The 5,671-nt window shown below is 38.1% G+C and overlaps 1 long non-coding RNA gene across 1 annotated transcript; it reads right to left on the reverse strand.

The window, feature by feature from the left end:
- Window positions 1-4,308: 4,308 nt before the first annotated feature.
- On the reverse strand, window positions 4,309-4,871 carry LOC123439554. Its single transcript, XR_006630113.1, has 2 exons — window positions 4,699-4,871; window positions 4,309-4,562 (listed from the first exon to the last, which is right to left on the reverse strand). It is a non-coding gene; the product is annotated as an uncharacterized LOC123439554 (long non-coding RNA).
- Window positions 4,872-5,671: the final 800 nt, after the last annotated feature.

Consider the following 5,671-nt stretch of genomic DNA (forward strand, 5'->3'; position numbering starts at 1 on the left):
CCTCCATGGCAACGGAGCGAGAACTGCTCCCAGTTGCTCAACAATTAGCAATTGTCTTGCAATGGCCCACCAGCGCGTGGGTTCGCGGCAGTTTTCGAGGGTAGAGTATTCAACCCAAATTTGTTGGTTCGCCCGACAGGAAGTGAAAGGATACTCTCAAGTATTAGCAGCTGAATGTGTCAGATTCAACCACACCTGAAAGATTAGTATCTGCAAGCAAAGTATCAGTAGCAAAGCAGTATGATAGCAACGGTGCTAGAAACGATCTGTTGACGACACACTATTCCTAACTGTTGTATCAATGGCGCCAAAAGTTGCCCGTGGATGGGAAATATTCTTTCCCGGCAACGGTGCGAGAAAAAGTATTGTAGCAGGTAGTAGCAGTGTAACGAGTAACAACAGTGGCAAGGAACAACAGTACTGATAGCAGTAGCAAGTAGCAACAGTAGCATGTAACAGCAGTAGAGCAAAACAAGTAACAGCAGCATAGCAAAACAAGTAACAGCAGCCGTGGGACAAACTCGTTGGCAATGGGTCGGTGATTTGTTTGGATGATATTCATGATGCAATAGTTATAACACGGAGAGATATGTGGCTAGCTCCCATTCGTTAATCTGATGTAGGCATGCATTCCGTGTGTCGTCATACATGCTTAGGGAACAGAACATGCATGACATCTATTGTCCATCCCTCCCGTGGCAGCAGGGTCCAAAAGGACACTACGGGATATTAAGGTTCTCCTTTTAATAAAGAACCGGAACAACGCATTAGCACTTGGTGAACACATGAACCCCTCAAACTATGATCATCAACTGGAGTGGTTCCGGTTATTGTCACTCCGGGGTTGCCGGATCATAACACATAGTAGGTAACTACAACTTGCAAGATCGGATCTAAAACGCACATATATTGGTGACAACATAATAATTTTAGATCTGAAATCATGGCACTCGGGCCCTAGTGACAAGCATTAAGCATGGGAAAGTAGTAGCAACATCAATCTCAGAACATAGTGGGTACTAGGGATCAATCCCCGTCAAAACTAACTCGACTACATGATAGATCTCATCCTACTCATCACCGCCCAGCGAGCCTACGAATAGATTACTCACGAACGACGAAGAGCTTCACGGAATTGGAAAGGGAAGAAGGTTGACGATGACGATGGCGACAATTTCCCCTCTCGGGAGCCCAAAACGGACTCCAGATCTGCTCTCCAGATGTAGAACAAGATGTGGCTGCGCCTCCGTATCGCAAACACGATGAAATCTTCTCTCTTGATTTTTTCTGGGACGAAAGTGAATTTATAGAGCTGAGTTTGGGGGCGGCAGAGCCACGTGGGCCCCACATGCTTGGTACCCGCCACCAGGGGGTGCAGCTACAGGGCTTGTGGCCCACTGGCCCATCCCCTCCGGTGGATCTTTACGTAGGTATTTTTCATATTTTCCAGAAATACTCTCCGTAAAGTTTCAGGACGTTCCGAGAACTTTCATTTCTGCACAAAAACAACACCAATGCAATTCTGCTGAAAATAGCGTCAGTCCAGGTTAGTTCCATTCAAATCATGCAGAATAGAGTCCAAAACAAGGGCAAAAGAGTTTGGAAAAGTAGATATGATGGAGGCGTATCAGGGAGGAGCAGCTCAAGCAGTGTGATGCCTTGGGCAGCTCACTCGGGCTAGCATTGGTTGGTGGACGCGGTGGCAAACGGTGATGACGATGGCTTTCGGACCAGGCGAGAGTAGCATAGGAAGAGGAAGAGAGCAGCAACGGGGCGATGAGCTCGAGAGGGTCTAGGTGGTGGCCAGGGACGGATAGGGATGCACGGGGGGCCGCCAGCGCGAAGCAGGGGCCGGCGCAGTGACTCGACGTGCTCACCTTCCCCTCTGCCTACTAGCGGAGGTGGAAGAGGACCGTGCCCCAGACACGGTTTTTCTTCTATTTATTTCTTTTCTATTTTCTGACATTTGTTTTGATTTGAAAAAAATATATCAAACCATTTAGTAAATCCTGAAATATATATATGTGGTCTAATTGTAATTAATCACTACCGCACAATAAGTTTCATGATGTTTGGATCAATATTTATATATAGAAAATATAACCCAATTCAAATAATTTTTTGATTAATTCAAAAGTCCAATGTAAAATGTTTCTATGATTCCATAATTATTGGTTTGAATTTTACCTCATTCCAATATATTATTAGAATATGAGGGACATTTTGTTGGTTCACTTTGAAGTAATTTTTATATTGCTTATTTGACAAAATTAGGTTTCTCATTCTAGATCAATTCCTCATTTCAATTTCAAAAAAAAAATGCATGAATGCAATCACAACCAAGATTAAAACTAGGGCTGCGACAGCGGCAGCGTGTCCTAGCAGCATGCGTGGAAGGTTAGGCCCGAAGTCGAGTAGCGAAGGTAGAGGAGGAGCCGAGGAGGTAGGAAGGAGAAAAGGAAAGGGGCTTGTGGCAGCTATGGGATGAGATTGGGAGGGAGGACATACATTAAGTTTCAACGTAAGGGTTTTTCGGGGTTATATATTCATCAATCGGTTTTTTGTGGGAAAGAAAAAAATTGGTGATTAGTGGGAGGGGAAGCTTGATGGGAGGGGGAATGGGTGTGGAGTGGGAACGAACGAAACGAACGATGACCTAGGTACCGAGACTTTAGGAGTAGAGATATTCTTGGCATGGTGACCAATGAAGTATATTATAGAAAATTTTGGACAAAATTATCCTTGGGTAATTTATTGGATAGTTTTAAGTAGTTTATTGGCTAGTTTTAAGTAAATCAATTAAGAAAGGGATACACACAATCAACAGACGGATTTTCTCCTTTTCCTACAAAATGAGATACATGCAATTGTGAGAGAGATATTTTCCTTTCTTTTGGATTAACTAGAGGGATCAATTACGGAAGTTAAATATGCGATCTTTTGTACGTTAAAAAATTGTTCATTTGAAATAAATGAGTGAACGATTTCTCTCATTTTTCTATAAAAATATATACATGCAATCGTGGGAGCCACACTTTCCTTTATTTTGCATTAATTAGATATATCAGTTAGGAAAGTTAGAAAAGTGTTGATTTGCGACAAAGTAATGGACAGAAAATAAATCGATGGATACGAAAACCAATTGGAAGCGGTGGTGGGAGGCGGGACAAAAATAGAACTAGAGTACCAAAATAAATCGATACCATGCTATGAAGTGCTCCATTAGGAGTAGAGATTGAAGCATTCATAAGACTATGTGTAAATATGTTTGATAGTTTTCTATAGTTGGGTGCCTGCGGTCAGTTTTCATCGTGGCTCCTCCCCTCGACATATGCACTCCCCGTTTAGAAGTAGATTTAATATAATTTTATGATGTATGAAAATATTAATAAATGTGACTGATCCACTTATGGTAAGGTTAATTAATTCAGTTTTGGTCTTTACGGATTTATTAGAAATTAATGTAATTTTCTGATGTATGGAAATATTAATAAATGTGATTGAGCCACTTATGATAAGGTTAATTAATTCAGATTTGGTCTTTAAAGATTCATTAGAAATTAATGTAATTTGGTGATGTACGGAAATATTAATAAGTGTGATTGAGCCACTTATGGTAAGGTTAAACAATTCAGATTTGGTCTTTAAATATTTATTAAAAATTAATGTAATTTGGTGATGTATGGAAATGTTAATAAATGTGATTGAGCCACTTATGGTAAGGTTAATTAATTAAAATTTGGTCTTTAAAAATTTATTAGATATTAAATTTGATTTATACTTTCACATAAATATATTACTAAATATATGATGATAGGAGGAGGGACAAAAAACCGAACAAAAAAGCGGACCAAGTTGGGAGGTACGACAAAACTAAACCCAGAACGGAAACCTACTATCACGACCGCAGACTGCTCCTTTAGGAGTAGAGATTATTGTTGATTTAGCATAAAGTTAGTACAGATGTTTTTTTTGAAGTACAAGTAGATACAAACATAGGTTTTTGTCCTTTGTTCGCAAAAATTTTCCACATCTATTACCAAAGGTCATGGAAAATTCAGAGCATCTCAACACATAATAAAATTATGCCGAGATTGCAAGACCACCGAACCACCACTATCCCAACTTGGTCCTAATCATCCTCAGGTATACGGCTTACACGTCCATAAAATATAACATAATAACTACTCCCTTTGTACCTAAATAATTGTAGTTGGGGAGAACTAGTCTAGCTCTCTCCAAGTACAATTATTTAGGTATAGAGGGAGTAAATATTAGTATATGAGAATCATAAAGGTAAGAAACCACTGGCATAAGAGGATCACATCTCATAATTTTATTTCAAGATGGGCATGACATAATTTATCATGATAAATTATATGTAGTGCTTGCTCATGGCTCTGTCAAGGTACGAGATTGCTTGCATCCAGGAGCACAACCTTTTATGCATTGTAATTCATCTCGAAAGCAACGACCTCCTAAGTCACAGCAGTAAACTGATTTTCTCCGTGAGCATGTGCACATTTGGAGCTTGATGTTATTCATTTGCTCAATTGGTCGACCTACATGCAAAGAACAATGACATGTCAACAAGCTTTCGTGTTAGCGGTTCTTCAAGGAGGGATCATACTCTATGTAATAATTTTTGATACAATTGAAGCTTTATCATATTCCACGTGATTGTTACCGTCTACTTACACTGCGAATGAATCTTGTTACAAGCAAGGATAACTATCATAAGCATGACCACCCTGGTTCCATTCATCGTAAGCTTCGACATACAAGTGAGTCCTCCTATTGAGAGATTGTTTGTGTATTGTATCTGAAGAAGCATATACTAACCACTCAGACCACTTATATATTTGAGGCTATTTGTATTTTTATTAATCATTTATTACACCAAATATTGCATCCTATTTATTACCATTTATGAATCATTAGTGAGAAATAAAAATCTTTATATTTGGATACAAATAATTATCTTGGATAATATCCAACTAATTATTTAGATGCACGTAATTAATTTTATATTTGGGTACAAATAATTAAGTCTATATTTGGATACAAATAATTATATTTGGATAATATCCAAATAATTATTTGAATACACATAATTAAGTATATATTTGGGTACAAATAATTACGTCCATATTTGGATACACATAATTATATTTGGATAATATCCAAATAATTATTTGGATACACATAATTACGTCTATATTTGGGTACAAATAGTTACTTCTATATTTGGATACAAATAATTAGGTCTAGGATAGCTGATGCCATATTGGTAGCAATTAGAAAGTCAATGTTCTGTGCTATCTCCCTTCCAGAAAGTAATATTTAGAGCATCTCCAACAGTGCTGCTGGATACAATCATTTTCAATCTAATAATATAGTCATAGGAGCATTGCATATAAAAAATAGCAATGATATTGGCTCAGTACGGCTCCATACACCAAATCATTATCTATGAATAAGATATGAAATTTAAGATGGGTCTTAGACGTGAATAACATATTGGATAGAATATATTGACAAAGATGATGAACACTTCACACATAAGCATCCTCAGAAAGATAATTCTGGTTTATAACATTGGTAGTCACATGACAATTTATCTAAAAATAGTACAAAGGACACATTGAGATTATATTAGCATACAAACGCA

This window comes from Hordeum vulgare, chromosome 3H (assembly GCF_904849725.1).
Source record: "Hordeum vulgare subsp. vulgare chromosome 3H, MorexV3_pseudomolecules_assembly, whole genome shotgun sequence".
Taxonomy (NCBI): Eukaryota; Viridiplantae; Streptophyta; class Magnoliopsida; order Poales; family Poaceae; genus Hordeum; species Hordeum vulgare.